The 11,054-nt window shown below is 36.3% G+C and overlaps 1 protein-coding gene and 1 pseudogene across 1 annotated transcript in view; one reads left to right on the top strand and one right to left on the bottom strand.

The window, feature by feature from the left end:
- Positions 1-11,054, bottom strand: part of Sptlc3 (serine palmitoyltransferase long chain base subunit 3) — a 186,076-nt gene that overhangs the window by 160,231 nt on the left and 14,791 nt on the right. The window lies entirely within an intron of this gene.
- On the top strand, positions 3,964-5,577 carry LOC105742566 (annotated as a pseudogene).

The raw sequence follows: 11,054 nt of genomic DNA, 5'->3' as shown, positions 1-11,054 counted from the left end.
CTTCCTTCCTTCCTTCCTTCCTTCCTTCCTTCCTTCCTTCCTTCCTTCCTTCCTTCCTTCCTTCCTTCTTTTGTTCTCTCAGCAAGTACATATCAAGTATTTACTGTGTGCTAATTATTATGCTAGACACATGTGAGCAGGAGGGACTTAGTCTCTGACCACATGATCTAGGCCCATGATGTCCAACAGAGTCATAATTAGCCACACGAGCCTACTCACATTAAACTTAATAAAAGTTAAACGAACTTGGAGTTTTATATCCCCAGTGACACTAGCCAGCTTTCAAGTGCTCAGTAGCAACGTGTGGCTTACAGCTGACTATTTCACTGGAGAAAACATATGAAGCACATTTGCATCATCGCAGAAAAATTTTAAAAGATTAAATTTTTCAGTACAATTTAGAAACACATAATGTTCACTTTCATCATAGGGAATCTAGACCTGTACAACATATCTTGATTCCTCTTTTTATTCCCATTCCCCTCCCTTACATACAACCCTTCTTCATGTCCTTATTTGCAAAGTTTTGGCCTTTTTTTTATCCTTTTTTCTCATGTTTTTTTTCTTTTCTTTACTTGCATCTCTCCATAGTTCTTCTTCCCTTCTGAACAATTTCTTCCTATTTCAAAATATCTAGTATAATTTTAGTCCTTATATGTACTTTCAGTATTGTACACCAGAGAGACAATGTGATATTTACACATGTGCCCAATTTTTTTCACTTAAGAGTTGGACTCAAGGAACATTCATTTACTTAGAAATGTCTCAAGTTGATCCTATTTTATGTCTGAGTGCAACTCCATTATCTATATCTATATCATTAATACCTATCTACCGCTATCATATATATATCGCATCTTTTTTATCCATTCATCAGTTAAAGGGAATTTAGGTTTTTTCCAAGAGTTTACTATTAAAAAACTGTGCTGTTAAAGTGTGGGTGTGCGTATATTGTTATGATGTGATGCTTTTAAGTTTCTTTTAGAAAATATCCAGGAGAATATCTGGACCAAATGAAACCTCTAATCCTAATTTTTTGAGGAATCTCCATACTGATTTCCAGGGTGTCTGCACTAATCTTCACTCCCACTCACAGTGAAGAAGGGGTCCTTTTTCCCCACAGCCCCACTAGCATTTGTTATTTGTTGATTTCTTGATGGCAGCCATTCTTTATGGGGTGAAATGGAATCTCAGTGTTGTTTTAATTTGCATTTCTTTAAGGACCAGTGAGGTTGAATGTTTTTTCATATATTTATTTGCCATTTATTTCTTCATCTGAGAAATGTATACTCACCTCAGATGCCCATTTTTTGCTTGGGTCTTTGAATTTGGGGTCTGACTTATTTCAGTTGTTTATATGTTCTCGATAGAAGTTCTTTGTCTGAGGGACAGTTGGCTAAAAATGTTTCCCAATCTATGGGTTTTCACTGTGATGGTGATTTCTTTTGAAGTGCAAAAAATCTGAATAAGATGAGATCCCCGTTGTTGATTCTTTTAAGTGCTTCTTGTGCAGTTTGGGTTTTTTTTCATGAACTCTCTGCCTAGTCTTATGTCTTCAAGATCTTTACTTATTTTTTTGCAGTAAATTGTGTTTCTGTTTTAGTATTTAGATGTTTATTTATTCTGATTTTAGTTTAGTACATGGTGATAGACATGGTTCTAGTTTTAGTCTCCAACATGTGGAAAGCCTTTTTTCAGCACCATTTATTAAACAGGCTTTCTTTCCTCCGGTGAACGTGTTTGGACCCTTTATCCAATATAAGGTGGCTGAATGTGTCTGTATAGTGTCTGCATCTTTTAATCTATTCCATTGATACTTAGGTATCTTTTTTTTTGCCAGTACCATGCTGATTTTATGACAGTAGCTTTGTAGTATAATTTAAAGACAGAGTTTGTGATGTCTTCTACCTTTATTTTGTTGCCTAGGATTGCTTTGTTTATTCTAGGTCTCTTCTTGTTCCAGATGAATGGTAGGAAATATTTTCACTAGATCTGTGAGGTATACTGATAGTATTTTGATCATGATTGCATTGAATCTGTATAATGGTTTTGGGAGTACACCAGTTTTCACAATGTTGGTCTTCCTATCCATGAGCAAAGAATATCTGTCTATTTTCTGAAATTGTCTTTGATCTCTTTTTTTAGAGTACTGTAGTTTTCACTGTGTTGCTCTTTTACTTTATGTGTTAGGTTGATTCTTATGTACTTTATCTTTTTGGATGCTGTTATGAAGGATATGGTTTCCTTAATTTCTTAGTCAGTGAGTTTGTTGTTTGTGTATAAGAATGCTATTTATTTTAAGTTTTGAATTTGTATACTTTTGCATTATTGAATTTGTTAATTAAATCTAGAAGTGTTTTGAAGGTTTTTATATGTAGAGTATTATGTCATCTGCAAATAATAATTTAAATTCTTCCTTTCTTTCCCTTATTCTTTTTATTTGTCTCTCTTATCTAATTACTCTTACTAGTGTTTCCAGAACTCTATTGAATAGGAACAATGTTGATGAATATCTTTTTCTCGTTCCTTATTTTAGAGTGAAAATTTTTAGTATTTGTCCATTTAGTGCATTATTTGCTGTTGCTTTGTCAGAGGTTGTTTTGTCCATTTGAGGTAAAGACTATCCTGATTTTCTGTAAGGTTTTTATTAGGAATAAGTGTTAGATTTTGTCAAAAAATTTTCTGCATTCATTGAGATGATCATGTGATTTTTGCCTTTGATCCTGTTGATACAGTATATTACATTTATTGAATTAGGTATAGTGAAACATCCCTGCATTCCTGGGATGAGTCCCACTTGGTTGTGTTGTATAATTTTCTGGGTAATTTGCTGTATTCTGTTTTCTAGTATTTTACTGAGGATTTTTACATTTGTGTTCATTAGGGAGATTGGCCTGTAGTTCTCTTTTTTTGGTAGGGTCTTTCTCTGGTTTTGTATCAGAGTAATACTTGCCTCCAGGCTTGAGCTAGGAAGAATTATTTCCCTTTCAGTTTCATTAAAGAGTTTTAGGAGTATTGGGATTAAATCTTCTCTAAATGTCTTATAGAGCTCACTATGATCCCTTCAGGAGTTGGCCTTTTCTTTGTTCATAAGTTTTTCTTATCACTGTTTTAATTTCATTGATTGATATTGGGTTGTCTAGGATTTTTATATCTCCTTGATTTAGGTGTGGTAATTCATATGTCATTTGTCTATTTCATCTATGTTTTCAATTTTATGAGAATAAAGATTTTGTAAAGTAGGTTTTGATGGTCTTATAAATTTGTTTTAGGGATCTGTAGTGATTTGACTCTTTTCATTCCTTATGGTGCACTGGCATCATATATATATATATATATATATATATATATATATATGATGGTTATCTCTTATTCTCACTGTTTTTTTCTAATCAAAAGATCAAGTACTTTCATTGTTAGATGTTTGTAAATTATGGTGTACTGCTAGCTTCAGATCATGGGCTGGATTTATAAATAAACTTTTATTTATTTATTTATTTATTTATTTATTTATTTATTTATTTTGGGAACCGGGGATTGAACTCAGGCTCTTGTGCTTGCCAGGGAAGCACTTACTCCACTGGGCGATCTCCCCAGCCCCAATAAACTTTTATTGTGACAGAGTGAATTGGCACAACAGTTATACTCTTTTGTTTATGTATTGTCTATGGCTGCTGCTCTACCCATGAGAGGAGAAGTAAAAAGCTAGGACAAAGACTGAACAACATATAGAGCTGAAAGTAATTATCATGTGACTGTTACAGAAGTAGCTAACTTTTGGTCTATAGAAAGTAAGTATATGATTTAGGAGGGAGTGGCTTTTAACTCTGGAGCTAATAGAGGGTTATTTTAATAGTAAGACAAAGGGTTTGAAATAGTAGGATGGGGATATGATCTAGTTTACATGAGGGAAAGACTTCCCCAAAGAAAATGAAATGTGACCTGACCAATAAGTAGGAGAAGATGATGCTTATCAGCTTTTTACCTGCACCTACTCAGCTATCTGAGGGCCAACTTGAAGCCGAGGAAAAAGCAAGATCTCAGTGATCACGGCAATCCTCACTGGTTTCCTTCAGAAGAGCACCTCCTCCACACAGATATGGGAAAGTTTGGATACCTTGGTTGTTAGAGGATTTTGGAAATGGAGATCTTCTCCAGAGATCCATGTGGCCCAGTATCTACTGGATGTACCACAAAATTAAAAAAGAAAGTCAAATTCATTGGCCATCCAGGTGGGTCCTGAAGAAAAAAAATTAAATATGATGCAATTGCTTGACAAAGACAGTCAAAAGACTATGTGACTTATAGTAAATACACCAACCTGGTTGCAAAAGAGGTTATGAATGCAGACGATCTAGATCTTCAGAAATCCAAAGAAGCTATTAAAGAGATAACAGAAAAGACAAGGGTAGCCCTGGAGAAATCGTTATCACAGAAGATTGCTGTAGCCATGCCAGTGCAAGCATCTGATAAACTGACTCCTGCTCAGTATATCTGATATACACCTCCCTATCAAGGAGTGGCTTTTAATTCTGGAGTTAAACAGAGGGTTATTTGAATGACATAAATGCAGAAAGATCCAATGAAACTCCCAAAGGTTCAAGATTAACAAGAAAATTCTGTGAGGACCACCTTCTCCTACTGTACCTGTCCTGCACTCTCCCAGTAGGAAGGTGACTATAAAAGAACAATAAAAGTGGAAGATTCCTTCTTGTATTTCCAACTGGAAAAATGCAAAGGGGTACATAATTCCATTAGATAAATGTCTAGCTGCTAATAAAGAGGATTTCAGACAGTACACATAAATAAAAACGTTTGTAAACTAACTAAAGATCTCTATGTTTCTGATCAGAAGGCTCATGAAGCTGTGAAACTGTGTGCTCAGGTGGAATAGAAGATGGCTCAGAAAGAAAAGGAGAAATAAGAAGAGAATCTTAGGGAAATGGCCTAAAACACTAGGGAGAGGAGGGCTGGTATCAAAACCTATGTGGAAAAAGATGATGAAGAGCCATGTGAGAGACAAAATCAGCATGACAGGTGAAAAGAGAGACAATATGATCAGAATCTTTTCAGAGAAGCTCCCAGTAAGAGAGAAATGAAAATCAAGATATGAGTGAAGTCATCACTCTTGGTGTGCCCAATCCTTGGCCTTCAAATGAAGTTCAAAATGACCAAAGGCTCTTTAATCAATTGAAGGATATGAACAGTGAATTTGCAGGTGGGTAAGATTAAATTTACAATGTTTATGATCAAGCCTGGAGAGGTGGTAAAGGTATGGCCCAGAGTATTTATAGGCCCAATAAAAATCTGGACAAGGACACGTATATGATGGCCTATAAGCCAGAATAAAAACCAACAGATTTGATCCTGACAAGGAATTTTCTGGTTCTGACCATAAGAGACACTGAGAAAAGTTCTGACCTGTTCAGTTGGAAGAAGATTCTTTTGGTCTGGACAAATTTTTGGAAGAAATCAAACAGCATGTTGACTCTAAAAGACCCTCAGATAGCAGCTATCTCAAGGAACATGAGCATGAAGGCAAAAAGGGGAAGAAGGTATATATCTAACTCTCTTTAAAATGAATGAACTATTATTCATAATGTAAATGATCTGAGTCATGCGGGGGAGGGCTCTTTATAAGTGGTCAGGACAAAACCAAATTTGGGTGCTATATCCCAGCACTACTTTTTTTTTTTTTTTTTTTTTTTTTTTTTTGGATTCTTTAGGGAAAGGTCTACAGGTTGTTCAGGGTCTCAATACTAGATCAGATTCATAGTGATCCATCTGTTTACAGCCTCCCAAGAGCTGGGATTAAAGATGTGTGCCACCATGCCCATTCTCTCAGTGCACCCCTGGGGCAGGGCTAGCACAGCAGGCCCCGGGGATTGAACCCCTGGCCCCTGTGCCTGATTTTAGGAACTGTAATCTGCTGAGCTATTTGGCTGGCCCCCAGCACTACTTTTTATTACAGGAGATGAGGGAATTGAAAATTCTATTTTGAATTTAGTTTTTTAAAGGAGTGGGTTGTGTCTGTGTTTTTCCCACCTTTTCAGCACTTAGAGAACATGCTACTCCATACACAGAATTGAGAGCACTTCTTTTTGTGTGACACATGTTGTCTGGGGTAATATTTTTTGTAAGAACAACTGCTTATAAATAAAGTTACCCCAACCAAACAATGAGTAGGAAGACATTCACATTACTGGAACTCTGTTATCAAATAAAGTCCATTGTCTTTTTTTTTTCTTTTTAAGTGGGGAAAGTAAGATCTTCCTTACCACAACTACTTGTTTCAAATAAAAGCATTTAGAAAAGAGAAAGAGAGAGAGATAGAGAGAGAGAATAAGTAGGATATTACCAGGAACACAAAGTCTCCCTAGAAAAGCAAAGATTTCAGGAACCTGAAAGGTGGGGGAGGGACTCAGTTGGCAGGGAACATGAGGCCAGGAATGGCTGAAAAGCAGGTCCATGGAAGCAGGCCTCCATCTACCTGATGCACTGCTAGTGGCCCAGTGTCTAGGACAACATCTGATATGAAATAGATGCCCAGTAAATATTTGATGGGTTGATAAATGTATGCATCATGAGGCTGTGAAGGTTTATCCAGGAAACATCAGTGAAGCTAAGGATTATTGTCTTGATCCTAATGAGAGAAGTCACAGATTGCCTGATCAGACATGCAGTTTCAAAAGCGCTCTTGGAAGCTAATGTGGCAAAAGGATGGTAAGGGTGAATTCACATTCAGTGATTCTCAATGATCTGTCGGGGAGGGCTGTCATTTTATAATCTCTTCCACATCCACTCTGAAAGAAAATTCAGTGATGCAAACTTGCTCAGATGATTCTGGAATGTTGACCCTTTGATCAATAAGCACAAGGAAGGGTTCTCCTAAACTGCGTATGAATGAATAGAAAGAGCTGTATTTTTAACATCATAGCATGGTATGTACTGTATCATTGCTTCATGGTCCTAGATAGCCAGTAACTCAGTTATAAAAGGTGGGGCTCCTGCAGGGTTCTAGGAGACATCTGTCTGCATTTGGTGGGCTCAACTTAAATTACAACAATGATTTTTCTTTTTGAATCAAAATGAACCAATTTCTTCTTGTTTCTCCCTAAAGCTGATCTATGATATTTGGCTCCTACCCTAAATATCCCATCCTTGTAGCTTGTTATTTGGTAGAATATAGAAGCAGAAACTATCCTGCTTCTATAAGAAAGAGAGAAACTTGGTAAGGATTTGATTGTTGTTCTTTTTGTGTGTCTATTAGAAATTGGCTCTTGGTTACCCTTAATCCCCTAATTTCTCTCCCCCTTTTTACTGCTGGACTCATAAAATCTGGTTCATCCTTTAATGATAGAATGTGTCCTTAAAGACAACACAGGGGCTGGGTATATAGCTCAGTGGCTCAGCACCTGCCTTGGCAAGGGCAAAGTCCTGACTTCCATTGCCAGTATATATATATATATATATAGAGAGAGAGAGAGAGAGAGAGAGAGAGACATAATACAGATTTGAATGTGTACAGATTCCCTGGATAAAATCTTTTGCCTTTATGGAAAGCAGCCAAGCAGCATGCTATTTTATCCTCCATGAAAACATTTTGATCACATAAAAATTAGCATATAGCCAAATAACAAATTTATAAAGAATATAACATCATGGTGATACATTTCTTTGCATCCAAAAGATCTGGCAAAATACATGATCATAAATAGAATTATTAAGTTTTTGTCATCGTGTCTCATACAATGTTGAGAAAAAGGAACCTCTCCCAGAACAAAATTACCTTGACTAGTTTCTACCTGAACTCCTGGAACAACCAGCTTTGTAAATGGGGACATTTACAATCCTAGTTTTTGAGCCAGGTAATAGACTGATGTACGGCATTAGTGATATGACTAGGTTTTAAAAATAATATTATACTTATTAAATTATTTTTAGGCTTATATATGAATAATTTTTATTTCTGAGTACTCTATTAAGTCTGTAGATACTTGATTTTTATAGCCTAGCTCAAAGTTAATGAGTAAGAGGCAGGGCCCCTTAGGGAAAGGTCAGCCCCTCCTGTCATAAGCTAACAAACTGTCATCGCTTGGAGAATTTTCCTACGTGCACTAATTTTTTCCTATGGTCTTAAAAAGATCAGAATGTTCCTTTGGTGTTTGTATTTGGTTCTATGATTCCAAAGATATTGTGTGAGGGTATTAGAAACTGCGCATAGGCAGCGGCTTGCCTTGTTCTGGATTAATCATTTTGAGTTCTTGGGCTATTGATGTGCCTGCAGGAATCTCACTTGCAACATAGTTAGCAATAAGACCAAGAACTTCATTAGCAGTAAGAAGTTGGGAGTGACTTTTAGATTCTAGCAAGGATAAGAAACAAAAGGGCTTCAATTTTAAAGGAAGTAGGAGCTAATAACCGTGGGAGACTTTTATCTAGTGTTTGTCAAAATATAAAACCACTGGAGGAAAACAGTCCTTTGTATCTTTGTATCCATTTCATTCATTCATTTGCATACACACTTTATACACACGTAATATGCAGAATATGTATATGAATGACATTCTTAGGGACTACCTCTTAGACATACTTTGTTACTGTCTTTTAAGATTAATATGTCATTTCTGTTGTGGATGTAGGAATAATGGGGATAGTAGATAACAAGCTGTTATAATCTTTTAAATCACAACAAAAATGATAAAAATGTTGGTACACTATGCTTCACATATTTCTTTAAACCTTTATTTCTATGAAATCCTAGTCTATGCTGTACTAGGCTGAAACACTATTAGAGCCCTAAGATCTTTCATACTTTGTATGCAAGACTTCTGGCTCAGTTGAGGAGTGTCTGTGATACCTAAGAAAATCAGATAACATGGTTTTCTTTGATGTGAGATTTTTTTGACTGCCCTCATCATTCTAATGCTTGAGTAAATTCGGAGTCAAGTTGCTTTAGGAATGATTATCAAAGCAGGTGGCTGAAAAATAGATCGTGTTACAAAAATGCAAGGGAACCCAGCATGCCTTTGATGCCATTGGCTTGGGGGAAGCTCAGCAAAGAAGACAACACGTGAATGGCCTCATGTGCTGTAGCTCAACCCAGAAGCAACATTTATTGTGTCATGTTTTTAAAAATGAGCTTGAGGCTGGTCCAAGATACAGTATATAATTTTTCATTTATGTACTTGGTACAGGGTCTCACCATGAAGCGTGAACTCTAGTGATCCTTCTGTTTTCATGCTCCCCAGCACTGGGATTACAGGCGTGTGCTGCCATGCCTGGACTTGGTTGCAGGTTCAGCATGCTCCAGGGATGGGGCCAGCACTACATGTGGGACTGGGGATTGAACCCTGGTCCCTAAAGTATGTAATTATAATGAATATTCTCATTGTATTACATAAAGATGTGAAGACAGAGGCAACTCTCTTAAGAGAGATTAATAGGAATCTATTAACCTGGTTATCAGGTATATCATATAAAATCTCTTTGCTGTCTTACTATGAAAATCTAAGGTAGATATCAACATTAGTCTTCAAAACTTTAGAATCACATAGGATTTTTAAAAATTTACTCAGATTGAACCTCCAAAGTTTTTCAGAGCAAGAATGATAGTGTCTTCAAATGATAGTGTGTGTGTGTGTGTACACTGAATTAAACTAACGGAGGATGAGCCTCTGATTTTTTAATAAGGAGCACTTGATAGAGCTGTAGGCACAAAGTCCAGACTTGCTTCAATGACTATTACAGCAATCATTTAAGATCTTAGATCTTAGAATCAATGTGCCTGGAATTATTGTCCTGTTCTGTTATCATATTCCTGATGACTGTGACATCATCTCTTTTCTGAGCATCACTTTTCTCATCCCCAAAACAAATAAGTAACACTAATTCTACATCATTCTGAGCATCAAACCATCTCCGGGAACATTTAGGTTCCCATAAAATCCTAGATGTGCTGCATAGACATAGGGAATGTTGTGGTGGATGCTGAAGTTTAAAGCAGTAAAAAATTTTTATGTTTTAAAAAGAATCATCAATTGATAAAGGCAGAAGAGAGATAAGAGAGGTAAAAGCAATGGAAAAAATAAAATAAAATAAATGATCATCTTTGTTTTAGTTGATCTAGAAGTAGACACCATGTAAAGGGACTCACATGTAAGTTTATTTGGAAGGTGACTTCAGGAAGCACTAGTTGGAGAGAGAGAATAAGACAAGTTAAGGAAAGAACTAAGTAAATGATGTGTTCTCAGATACCAGTGCAAACAACTAGAGTTCACTTCTACTGGTGTCTGACTGCAGGAGAAAGTGTAGGATACCTTAGAGTTTTCCTTTCTGGGAAGTTAGTGGATTGAGGTATTTATCCTCGACTCCTATTAGTCAATGATTGGAAGTTGCTATTGGGAGTGTTCATTGTCTGGTATTTCTGATTTTTCATACATTGGGGCAGAACAGTCTCCAAATGACCAAAGAAAGTCTTTAGATAATGGTCTCAAGAATTGGCTGTTGGACATGAGGTAGTGTACATGGAAGTTGTCAAAGGCAACAACAGAAGTAGATATGGCTCCCACATGATCTACCAGTCATCCTGATTTCATCAGTGCATTTCCTGTGCACCTAAGCTTCACCTCTGTATGTCTATGCCCTCATGTCCAGTTCATTTTTTATTTGAAAGTTTGTTAGTGTTTCATTAAAGTATTTTTGACATTGTTTATTAGGGATTTCTTCAGACCAATACACATCTCATATTTTGATAATATTTTGCCAAAGAAGATATGAGGATAGAAATCAAACAGATTTCTGCAAGGACCAACATTAGCAACAGCACAAATTTATGAAGAACTTTCTTTGGTGTCCAGCAGTATTCTGAGATTTGCATGTACTAACTTATTTACTTAATAGTTCTATCAAATAGGCATTTTTATTATCTCTTTCATCCAGATGAGGAAACTGAAGCACAGAGAACTTAAACTTTTTACTCAGGGTCAGTGACTTACTTACAAAACAGGATTTGGGATTCAAGCACAGAACATGTGAATGGAAATCCTTCTGAA

Source organism: Octodon degus, unplaced genomic scaffold (genome assembly GCF_000260255.1).
Source record: "Octodon degus isolate 3935 unplaced genomic scaffold, OctDeg1.0 scaffold00060, whole genome shotgun sequence".
NCBI classification, from domain to species: Eukaryota; Metazoa; Chordata; class Mammalia; order Rodentia; family Octodontidae; genus Octodon; species Octodon degus.
The sequence above is the reverse complement of the archived record's forward strand: the minus strand, read 5'-3'. Positions and strand labels throughout refer to the sequence as shown.